Source organism: Aotus nancymaae, unplaced genomic scaffold, assembly GCF_030222135.1.
Source record: "Aotus nancymaae isolate 86718 unplaced genomic scaffold, 86718_ANA_hifiasm-v0.15.2.pri h1tg000014l, whole genome shotgun sequence".
Classification (NCBI taxonomy): domain Eukaryota; kingdom Metazoa; phylum Chordata; class Mammalia; order Primates; family Aotidae; genus Aotus; species Aotus nancymaae.
Genome location: NW_026988425.1, coordinates 5304624 through 5316995, shown reverse-complemented (window position 1 = coordinate 5316995; position 12372 = coordinate 5304624). Strand labels below are relative to the sequence as shown.

The 12372-nt window shown below is 44.2% G+C and overlaps 1 long non-coding RNA gene across 1 annotated transcript in view; it reads right to left on the bottom strand.

The window, feature by feature from the left end:
• LOC135274761 (uncharacterized) overlaps window positions 1-12117 on the bottom strand; it is a 44629-nt gene extending 32512 nt beyond the window's left edge. The window contains exon 1 of the long non-coding RNA XR_010342509.1: window positions 11220-12117. This is a non-coding gene — a long non-coding RNA (uncharacterized LOC135274761). The remainder of the gene's footprint in view (window positions 1-11219) is intronic.
• Between the last annotated feature and the right edge of the window lie 255 nt (window positions 12118-12372).

Genomic DNA, 12372 nt, shown 5'->3' with positions numbered 1-12372 from the left:
TTTCTCTCAAGAATGTTTCTTCTGTGTTAATCTCCTTAAAAAACTTTTTTTTTGTTTTGAAATTTCTGCCTCTTTCTGTCAGAGACAGCCTATAGAGTTAATTTTTTTTTGAACTAGGAAATCTCTCTCAGGATTCATCTACCAACACATTGTGTTCTTAGAAAATTTCCACCTCTCATGAAAGCATGCCAGGTTACTTAATTATAAGTTTCCAAGTAGTGGTTGGGGCAAAATAAAGGGTTTCAAGATGTACAACCTAACCACAACGTAATAATGCATTTTCAGGTTAAAAAAAAAAAGAATTTTAATTTAAAAAGCAAAATGACAGATTAGAGAAATGTAATCAAGTAAGTCAATCTTACAGAGACTTATTTATAATCTGTGTCCTCTGGAGATTCAGCTTGGAGCATGAGTTGGAGTTTAAACCTTGTTCAGAAGCCACCTGTGCATGCTCCCTCTGACCCCAGGCTGTGCATGCACTCTGGACTCCATCAATGAGCCTGAGAGAGAAGGTTGGGTCTCAGAGAAGGGAGAAAGGTCAAGAAGGGGGAGCTCTTTGTAAAAAGTTGACAGTGAGGTTGAGGGACCAGCCTCTATATGAGTGAACAGAGATGTGCTTGTAGACGTGTGTGGACAAGGGCAGGGAAGAAGCCAGTGAGCCCTCTGTATAGAGTATGTTCGCTGAATCACATTGGCTATCTCTTGGGTCACCTAAAAGCATGCTCTCTGAAGCAAATTTACCACTCCTATGCCAGATTTAATCACTCAGCACTGTGTTGAGAAAGCTTCGGAGGCTGGATAAAGGTTCAGGAGAAGGGAACTGTGAGGAGTGGGATCAGCCACAGCCACAGCACAGGGCTTGTATGTTTGCCACTTCTCTCCTTAGAGGAGGCGTATAATCATAATTATTCCAGAATGTGCTATGGCATGTCAAAGTACATAGTTACTTTTTCACTTTTTCCCAAAACAACTTCATGATGTAGGTAAGACAGGTATTATAAATACCATTTTGCAGGTGAGAAAGTGGCAACAGGGAATGTAATAGGATTTGTCCACCTCATCCACAGGTCCTCAGTGACCGTGTTACAGGAAAGGTGTCCTGATCCAGACCCCAAGAGAGAGTTCTTGGATCTCAGGCAAGAAAGAACTCAGGGCGAGTCCACAGTGCAAAGTAAAAGCAAGTTTATTAGGAAAGTAAAGTGGTGAAAGTACACCTACTCCATACAGAGAGTAAGATGTTCCTCAAAGTCAGAGGAGGAACGCATCCACCCTATGTACAATGCTTTTGTATATACGGGGACACGTGCTCTGCTATAATGGTTTGTGATAAAGGATTAATTTTCTTAATTACTATATTTTACAAGATTCAATAGTACTATCTTTAAAGCAAAATTAGGAATGCCTTTGTTATCCAGATGTCCCGATATCACAGAATCATGTTAAACTCCCAAGTCTGGGTCTGTTTAGTAAACATTATTCAGCATCTAGAGGCTAGGTATGCCTGACTCCTGAGAATGCAGCCAGCAGGTCTCAGTTTCATTTTCCCAGCCCTCACTCAAAATGGAGTTGCTCTGGTTCTAACACCTATGACAACCGCTGCTCCGATTCTTACTCAACTTTCCCATGATTGGAAGAAGGACAAGTTGGTGCCCAGTAATCAGAAATTATATTAAACAAATGAACTAGACAAAAATATTTATAGCATTGCTCTCAAAAAACACAATGAAGGCTCCCATAGGAAATGATCCAGTCCACTCATGATAAAAAATTAAACATGTCATTCAGAATCTTTTATAAAACATAAGTCAAAGATAAAGCTATGAATGATTATGAATATAGATTAACTTAATGTAAGAAGTAGACTAACATAACTAATGTTGCAAGTGTATGATGAAATAAAAGATGCCTTCGTGATTGAAAACGTTAGTTGCTAATCATTGTGTTTATCGAAAAAGAAGGCAGGAAAAGGGGAGTTTAATTCAGTTAAACAAACATTTACTTGAGCCCTACAAGAAGTGTATAGAATATCATTTAAGCATATTTCAGCTAGCATATAATGAGTTAGATAAGTGGACAAAAACTACAATCTAAGACACGATATGATACGTGCTATTGCGAAGACTCAAAGAAAATATTGAAACTGCCTTTGCAAAATTCTAATCACCAAGAAGGTTTGACAATGGAGGAGATCTGATCTACTCAACGCCACTCTTGGCTTTAGCCTCCTCGCCCCACAAACTGCCTTTGATTATTCCTGGGCTAGTTTTGGGAGACATTTAGTTCATAGTTTAAATGGTAATAGCCCTCCTTACCAAACTCAACTATCTCTGCAAAGCTAATGAGAGGTTGCCAGGCTAGAAGGAGCAGAGGAACCAGAACCTGCTAGGGTGTAGACAGAAACTATTGTCAGCCACATGAAACTTCCCTAACTGCTCCTGCAAATAACATCAGTATCCCAGAACCTAAGATTGGCCTGAGATATCTTTTCAGAACCTAAGATACCTTTTTGCATGTCTGACACTCATGGCTCCACCTGGACCCACCAACCCCACTCCTGTGGCCTCATTCAGAAGCAATTCAGCCTGCAGGAGGACAGCTTCCACCCCATATGATTTCATCTCTCCCCCTAACCAATCAGCAGCAAGTACCTGTTACCTGGCCATCCCCACCCCATCTTTCAAACTTCCTTTGAAAAACCCCTAAGCTAGGAGCTTTGAGGAGACTGATATAAAACTCCAGTCTCCCAAACAGCTGGTTCTGTGTGAAATACTCTTTCTCTTTGGTTTTCTGTTCCTTCATCTGCTTAGGATTATGGCCCCCTCTCTGATAAATTTGCTCTGTCTAGGCAGTGGGCAAGGTGAACCAATTGGGCACTTACAATATCATGGGAGAAAACGGAATCAAGAGATTTGGAAATAAACATTCTGAATAATTCAATGAGCATGAATTTCATTTCTAAAATACTTATAATTTGCTCGCAAATTCAAAAAGGTAAAACAAAAGAGAAATATTTCTTTCAAAATTTCATGTATTGACTGGTCCTTTATATTATTTTTTTTTCCTGGAATCCTCAGATAGATACAAATGAACTATGTCTATAATATATTCAGGTCCATTTCCTAGACCCTTTCTGGGATTGTGTAACATGAGCATTCACTAGCAAAACAACTCATCTCAGGAACTGTGGCATGGATTTTAATTTCTGGTTATAAATCTTGAAATAGTAAGAAAAGAGAAAATGACTTCTATGAATAAATCACAGATACCAAGAATCTGATGCAAATTTATCCAACTTTAAATGGAAATATTTTCAGACTATCCGAGATGGACTGTTTTACCCGATAGCTGTCCTGGAATCAAGGTCTTGTTTTTTCCAAAATTAAAATGTTCCTTTTCATTGTTTGTTTATTTTCTATTTTGTAACCTTTATTTAGGTCCCGGGGTACATGTACTGGTTTGTTATACAGGCAAATTGTGTATCATAAGGGTCTGGTGTACATATTATTTCATCGCCCAGGTACTAAGCCTAGTACCCAGAGGTAGTTTTTTGATCCTCTCCCTCCTCCCACCCTCCACACTCAAGGAGGCCCTCGTGTCTGTCGTTCCCTTCTTTGTGTCCATGTGGACTGTGTAAGGTCTTTTAGGCTGACTGACCGTGCCATAAATGGCATGGTAGCCTCTGTGACCTGCACGTACACCCCAGATGAGTTCCTGGAAGAAATGATCAACCCCTGCAGCGCCTAACTAACCTGTGACATTCTTCTATTGTTTCTTATTCTGGCCTCAAATGACAAGGCCATTGGACTTTGTAATTGACCTTGTCAACCTTGTGTCTCCAGACTCTATGACCCCCTCCCAGCTAAAAACACCCTAAAACTGTAACTTCTGTAACTTTTCACTGCCTACCACAAACCTATAAAACCAACTCCTATGCCTCTGCCCTGCACTGACTCTCTTTTCTGACTCAGCCCACTCGCACCCAGGTGAACAAACAGCCTGGTTGCTCACACAAAGCCTGTTTGGGGGTGTCTCTTCATTCAGAGCATGCATTTTAACAGACTCAGTGTTTAGCTCCCATTTATAAGTGAGAACATGTGGTATTTGGTTTTCAGTTCCTGCATCTGTTTAGGATTATGGTCTCCTGCCCCATGCTTGTTGCTGCAGAAAGGACAGGATCTCATTCTGTTTTACACCTGTGTAGTATTCCATGGTGTATGTGTAACACATCTGCTTTATTCGGTCTACTGTTGCCAGGTATTCAGGTTGATTCCATATTGTTGCTACTGTAAATAGTGCTGCAATGAACATATGTTTGCATGTGTCTCCGTGGTTGAACAATTTATATTCCTTTGGGTATACAGCCAGTAATGAGATTGCTGGGTTGAATGGTAATTCTTCTTTAAGTTCCTTGAGAAATCACCACACTACTTTCCACGATGGCTGAACTAATTTACACGCCCACCAAGAGGGTATAAGTGTTCCCTTTTCACCAGTCAAAAAATAACAGATGCTGGTGAGGTTGTGGAGGAAAGGAATGAAGATCTGAGTGCGCACTGCATCAAGCATTTGATGTTAAAGCCCCTTTGTGTTGTGAGTTCTCCTCTTACTGAGCACATGGGCACTGGGCAGAGGAAAAGAGACTTTAGCTCCATGATGAATTTCTAAAGTTTCCTGCTCCATGGGCACTTTCATTAGTGGCGTCTCCTCCACCCACCTGGGCCTTGGTGTTTGAGTCTTTGTAGGTAAAAGCCAAATTGAACATTACCCCTTTCCCAATGTGGCACTTCTAATAAAATAGTCACAACTCCTGGCCAGGCGCAGCGGCTCACACCTGTAATCCCAGCACTTTGAGAGGACAAGGTGGGTGGATCACGAGGTCAAGAGATCGAAACCATCCTAGCCCAAATGGTGAAACCCCGTCTCTACTAAAAATACAAAAATTAGCTGGACGTGGTGGTGCAGCTGTAGTCCCAGCTACTTGGGAGGCTGAGGCAGGAGAATTGCTTGAACCCCGGGGGCAGAGGTTGCAGTGAGCAGAGATTATGCCATTGCACTCCAACCTGGTGACAGAGTGAGACTCTGTCTCAGAAAAAACAAGTCACAACTTCTTTAACACTCCTCCTTTCAAGAGACTGGGTCAGTGTCCCCTCCTCTTAAGGCAATCAAGCAGTGCAGAGGGTGGAGGTGATGATGCCCTGGGGCTCCTGAAGTGAGGCCGGGCACAGCCATGCAGCCTCCGCGTGGCCTCAAGGAGAGCTGGCTTTTGGAATGCTTCTTCTAGAGACCCAGCCCAGGTCACTTGGGATGCCATGTGCTCACACTTGCTTAATCATAGGAGTGGAGGCTGGTACCAAGCCATCCTAGCATAGGCACCACACATCTGAGTGAAGAAGCTTCCAGATGGTTCCAGGGCCCAGTCTCACATCACTACAGCCATTCATCTTTCAGAATGAGACCCCAGTGCTCCTGCTGTGCTCTGCATAATTTCCTGGCCCACGTGGTTTGGGAGCCTAATAAGATGCCTGCTGCCCTACACCACTTAGGCTCAGGTCACTTCCACAGCATGTGGTAACCACAACCCTCCACACCACTGTCAGCCACATCCCTTGAACTTGTCCAGAGCCCCATCTCTCTGTCCATTTCCAGACAGACCCCTCAATCTCAAGGAAGCCCTTACACAAGTGTTCCATTTTACCAGTCACTCAATTTGACATAAATGTTTTTCTCATTACAGTATTTTGGTTTATTTACCACCATTTTAAAGATTATTTTATTCTTATAGGATATTTTGCTATTACAGGATGTTTAGATTCTTTTCTATTTGGGGCAATTATGAATAATACTATTACGAATATCTTTGTGCATGATTTTATGCTCGAGTTGGAGATTTGTTTTATAGGATAGATTTTTCAGAAGTTCAATTTCTGAGTTAAAGAGGATTAATGACTTCAGGATCTTGAGGCATATTGCCAAATCCCTGTTCAAAAAGTTATAACAATTCATGGTGACACCAATAATACATGCGCCTGCCTGTATCACTCTACCCTCTCCAGCTAAACTGAAATATATAATTAAGAAAAATCCTGACTTGAAGTATAAATAGTTTTGTTTATCTCACAAACTCAGCAGATGTGGAGTGACAAGAAGGACGGCTGGAATAACAGGTGCATCATAGCACCAGATACAAGCACAGATGAATTATGCCTTAGAAGAGGAGAGAAATCCAAAGGAATGGTGGTCAAGCCTGGGGGAGGGAAAGAGGGAGGCTGAGCAAAAGAGGAATGGAGCAGTGCCAGGAAAGGGAGATGCAGAGCCTGTGGCAAAGTCCATCTGCATGAAGATGGGGAGGAGAGCCAAAAGCAGAGGAGAAACTCCAAGCACATGCACTGATCTCAGAATTAGACCAGGGTATTAGAAAGACCAGATGGGAGTCATTAGGAAAGAGAAAAAACAGGCCGGGCATGGCAGCTCATGCCTGTAATCCCAGCACTTTGGGAGGCTGAGGCAGGCAGATCGCCTGAGGGCTGGAGTTTGAGACCAGCTTAGCCAACATGGTAAAACCCCATCTGTAGTAAAAATACAAAAATTAGCTGTAGGTGGTGGCATGCACCTGTAGTCCCAGCCACTCAGGAGGCTGAGACAGGACAATTGCTTGAGCCTGAGACAGGACAATTGCTTGAGCCCAAGAGGCAGAGGTTGCAGTAAGCCACTGCATTCCAGCCTGGGCAACAGAGTCAGAGTCTCCTTACCCCACTAAAAAAATAAAATTTTAAAGAAAAGAAAGTGAGAAAAACAGTCTTGACCAGTGGCATCACGATGATGGAATTCCACCTTTTTTTCACTTGTGGTTCCCTCGGAGGATGGCTAAAGGTTAGAACAGAAGCTTTAGATTGATAGCATTAGAAAAACAAATTACATAAAAAATCTGGAATGAGAGTGACTTTGGCCAAACAAATTCAAATATCCTTACTATTATTTTCCAAAATAACTAACATTTCCACTTCTTTTAAGCAAATGTATCTCCCCAAACTAAGAAATTATGGGAATATTCAAAACAACATCATAAAGATCATTTTCCTTGAAATTCCCACTGTTGAACGGCCAACATGTTGTACTGTCCTATTTTTTCCCCAGATGCCAAAGGCTTGTGATAAAAACATCTGGATTATGTGAGCCTTGGTTTTGGCAGTAGCTCATTAATGTAAGTAAATATCTGCTTAAAAACGCGTCACACAGTTGAAACTGACATCATCAGTCACTCGGTTTTTCCAAGAACAATACGGTATAAACCACCAATTAAGTCCTCTAAACTGGAGGACCAGAGAATAACAGATAAAATAATTCATTTCATTCAGCCTGTCCTTTGCATTGGCATTGAGAACTTATGTCATTCAGGGTTCTTGAAGTTACTGATCTTGCAGAAAAAAATCTAATTTGCCCCCATGTCACATTCAAGTACTTGGCACATACACCTCACAATTTTATATGCTGCTTGGCCAGGAAATTAACACATTGAGTATTCTAAGTTTATAGAAGAAGCAACATAGATATGTCAGGCGTGGTTTGTCCATTACCCCAACTCGCTTCTATTTGTCTACTGATCTACCGTGTGTGGTGATTTTCTATGTGTTATTCTACTTCATTAGCGCAAGGATCTGATAAAAAGCGATTCATCTCTCCACTTTCAAAGTGCTGGCCCTGGGTGAATCCAGGCACCATGAGGGTAGCCTGATGCAGAGAGAAGACACACAAATGCCACATGAGGCTGCTTCAATCCAGTGTTCTCCCACGGCCACTGGCGCTCAGCCCACAGGGTCCACATCCCACCTCACCTCCTGTGTGCTGTTCCCCAGGATTCTGTGCAATGCTGAGAGCAGCTGGAGGGCCAGCTACGGACCTGCTGCCCGGGGCCATCACTTCCTTGCAACTATTACGTGCTCCTTGTGAATTCTTCCTTCTTCAGTTCTCACAGTAAATCTAACCGAGTCACATGAAAAATACAACATTTCATAAGATCTCAGAGGATCTGGGGACAACCTTCCCCATCATCTTCTGAAGAATTCTCTTGTTTACATCGAGACTGCAAAGGAACAGAAAGTGACCTCCCATGTCCAGGTTCCGGTGTTTTCCAATATGCTTTCTTTCCTCAGAGACAAGCAGTCCCCATTTGGAAAGCTCTGCTTTCTGCTGAGGGCCTTTGAAAACAACTGAAAACACCACGGTGGCTTTTAACACCATTTGGCTGCAACCACAGAAGGTGTTTGCCTGGTGCAAGGGTCCTGGGATAAAGCCACAAGGGACCTAAGTAGTGGGTCCCACTCTGCAGCTCAGGAGATGTTTGCTCTTAAGAATGGGACATGTGATTAGCTATGGAAGTGGGCAGTTCAAGCAGAAGACGGAACAGCAAAGTAAGGTTTAATTGGGTCCCCACCTGGAACAGGGCAGCCTTGTCAGGCTTTGCTTTCTGGGGAGTGAGGGATGGGTTTCAAGCACTCATGGGTCTGTCTCATGGGTTTGTTGTGAGAATTAAGCATAGAAAAGCCAACATTTACTGCCCATTCCCTGTATACTTGATACTGTGCCGTGCACGTTTACATTCAGTATCTCCAATTCTTCATCCACCTGTGACGGTTGTTCTTTCACAGAAGAGGACAGTGAGGCAGAGAGACTTGAAAACGTTTCTCTTCAAGGTCAAATTATGGGTGAGCCCCTTAGGGGCTGCAGAGGTTTCACGCTCAGGGACCTGGCCCCAGGACAACCTTCCCACCCTAACTACGACCCTGCACAATCCATCAGGTCACAAGAATGAGCTAGCACAGGCAAGCGGTTAATAAATGGTGGCTTCTCTTGCTCTCCATCTGTGTTGACAATCCTGATCGAATACTGGCGTTTTAAATGTAAACACAATTTAGTAACATGTGATCATCCCTAAATGTATGTTGCTAGCTGCAAAGGGAATCTTTCCCCATGCCAGCACCTGTGAGCACTTTGCCACATGTGGAATGGAGGTTGAGGAATGGCAAAATGAATGAACTATGGACCCAACACCACTCAGTTATTCCACAAGATCCCTAAACGTGCGTAAGTGCCGATCCTGATAAATAGTTATTCTTGGAAGCTGCTGTTGCTTCTGAAATTACTTGCAGTATATTGATTTCATTCTAGTATCAAAACATTATTCAGTTTTATGATTTGATTCTTTTTACCTACTCATATTGTAGAAAACTTTCCGATCTCAGGAAAACAGATAGCAGTTAGGTTTGATGCTGTTTGAACTGAGCCGCGCGTCAGCCGGAGCTCCTCACGGTGTTTTCCTGTTCCCCCATCAGCTCAGGGCCACGCATCTGGGGCCTCTCATGCATCTGCGCTGGGCGCTTTCCTTTCAGCCATAGAGAAGAGTATTATTGTTCATCAGAAGTTAGCCACGGTTTGCTATTGTCAGATAATTTGGAACTGTTATTGGAGAAACTGCCATTCACTATTTTATGTGGTTTTTAGAAAGTTCTTAGGCAAAAGCCCAGTCCATGGGGTCCAGGTGATAGCCCACAGTCAAAGCAGCAGCAGACAATGAAGGAAGGGTGGAGGGTCTTCACACAGAACTGAGGGGCACAGCACCTGCCTGGGTGCAGGGGGAAGGCAGACGGCGAGAGAAAAACTGAAAAGAGGGGCGGGCCCAGGCTGTGTGGGGAAAGCTCAGTGCTTGTCCAAGAGAACGGGGAGAAGGGAATCCCTGGCTCTGGGATGTCTGCAAAATCCTAGGGGTGGAGCAGCAATAGTGTGCATAGAGGCCCCATACCCAGTGGGGGGTGTTCACAGGCAGAGTTGGAGAGTGGGGGGTATCTTCCCCAAGGGCCCGGCCAAACAGGCAGCCCAGAGCAACGGGTAAAATCCAGGTGGCCATTTGCTTTGTAGAAACAGTGAAATAAACGCACTCCCGATCAGATCAGCAGAGGGCACACGTCCACAGCTAGCAGGAGGCTGCGGGCTTTCGTGGCATCAGCGCTGAGAGTAAGGGGTGTTAGGAGATGGATGGGCCTTCCTGGCCCCACCCGGGCCCCTCATCTCTCTGTGACTTTGAAAAGGAGGAAAGATGAAACAAGGGGAGAGGAAAAAGCAGGGACAAAGTGATGCAGGACAGAGGAAGGTGAGTTCGTCACAGTCCACAGCTGGACAATTAAATGTCCCTGAGAAGAACGAAAAAGCTGCTCTCCTGCCCTCTTCCCCATTAAGCACCATTCTCATGTCCCTGTTCCTGAACCTGCATCCTGCTGTAGTTTGGATGCAATTATTTTCATTCAACCCCATGGTCTGACACATTGAGGATGGCCAGCTGCAGGTGGACCCACATGGGGTTCTGCAAACGGTCACGAGCTTTCCTTAAAAGGAGGACAGGGACCTTAGAAGAGGCCGTGGTATGACTACTGAGAGGAATTTCTGATTTGAGGACACAGAAGCAAAGGGCGTAATAAATCCTGAGGGAAGGGGAGGGGAGGAGTGGCCCGAGTGTGAGTGGGGCCACAAGCTTGGGCTTGTGTTGGGCTGAACTAAGCCCTCCTACCCCAGTTCACTCTGGGCTTCCAGTCACAACCAAGGAATCAATCCGAAAACGGCTTTAGAAACCTGACCTTCCCTCACTGCTGAGCTCACACTGGAGTAATCAACAATATAATTGCCCTTGAAAAGAAAGAGGGTCCTTGTGATGAAAAAGCCCACAAACCCTGAGATGGAGAGAGATTGCAGTTTCACAGTTTTGCAGCCAACTACTATTTTTCATTGAGGAAATAATGAACAGGTACATCACGAAGAGTTATGTGATGAGCAATGCAGCACCCCATTTTAGGGAATCTGGACTCACAAATATGAATGCCCCTGTCCCCAAATATGCCAGCTGAAAGGCACACTCATCAATCACTTCAGGAATGCGTCCTTTCAGATAAATGACCTTTCACACTGGGCCACCTGCTTCCTCCAATTCGGGATGCTGCGTGGGCGCAGAGGAAAACAGAGCTGGTGTGTGCTCGTCATGGTTCTCCAGAGACACAGAGCCAGGAGGACGGATACCTACGTGGGTCACTGGCTCTGTGGCTCTGGAGAACCCTGACTAATACAATAGAGATGATGGAAGCATGGGTGGATGGATGGATGGATGGATGGATAGACAGACAGACAGATAGATAGATAGATAGAAAGAAGAGAGAAATTTTAATGAATTATCTTACATGTTTGTGGAGGTTGGCAAGTCTGAAATCCATAGGGCAGGCATCAGAATCTGGAAATTTAGGGAAGAGCTGATATTGCCATCTTGAGTCCAAATTCCTCAGGGCAGCAGGCTGGAAACTCAAGTAGTTTCCATATTGCAGTCTTCAGGCAGAGTTTTTTTTCCGTCTTCTTCTTTGGGAAACCTCCTCTTTGCTCTTCAGGTCTTCCACTGGCTGGATGCAGCTCACCCACATCATTGAGGGTCATCTCAGTTAGAGTGAACTGATTACATATGTTAATCACATCCGGACTAGACCTTCACAGCAGCATCTAAACTGGTCTTTGACCGAACTACCATACAACAAAGCCCAGTAAGTTGATACATAAAATTAATCATCCCAGCTGGCAAAGATTTTCTTATTTCTAGAACTTCCATAAGGCAAGAACAGTGATCTTTCTCCAGAAAGCAGCCAGTCCTCACCATCCATCAGCTGCTGTCCTGGAACCAGCAGAGCTCCCAGCACGGGGAACTGCAGAGGGAAGACGGAGGGACTGACAGAGCTGGTGGTTCGTGCGCTGCTCTCAGATTCTGCCCTTTTTCTTCCTAACGGTTTTGTTGAGGAATCTCGGAGGACCACGGTGGTGTCTGCCATGCTCTCTCAGTCTCGGGGGTGACATAATTATGCAAATGCACCCAAGGGAAACTTTAACTTTAGTGCAATTTACACACTGAAGTGCTCAGATCTCAAGTGTACCTTGATGCCTGTCAAGACGCAGAGCATCTTCCGCGTCCCAGAAAGGAACCTAATTCTCCTTCCTATGAATCCTCCACTGCAAAGCCCACACTGATCAGGTTTCTGCCACCCTCAGCCTCTCTTGCTTATTTCTACAAGTTTGCAGGGGTTAAATCACCTAGGGTGTACACTTCTGCGTCTGCTGTACTCCTCGCAGCCTGTGACGCTTGAGACTATTGTGTATGGTGGGGGGGGTGTTTCATTCCTTTTTACTACTGAGTGTTGCTGCCCAAGTGCATGAACAAAGCATAGTTTATCCACGTGTTGATTAAACAATCCAGATTTGACTATTATAAACGTCTCTTTTGTAAAGGAACTTTTATGGATATGTCGAATTTTTTTTGGACAAATATCTGGGAATGAAATCACTAAGTCACAG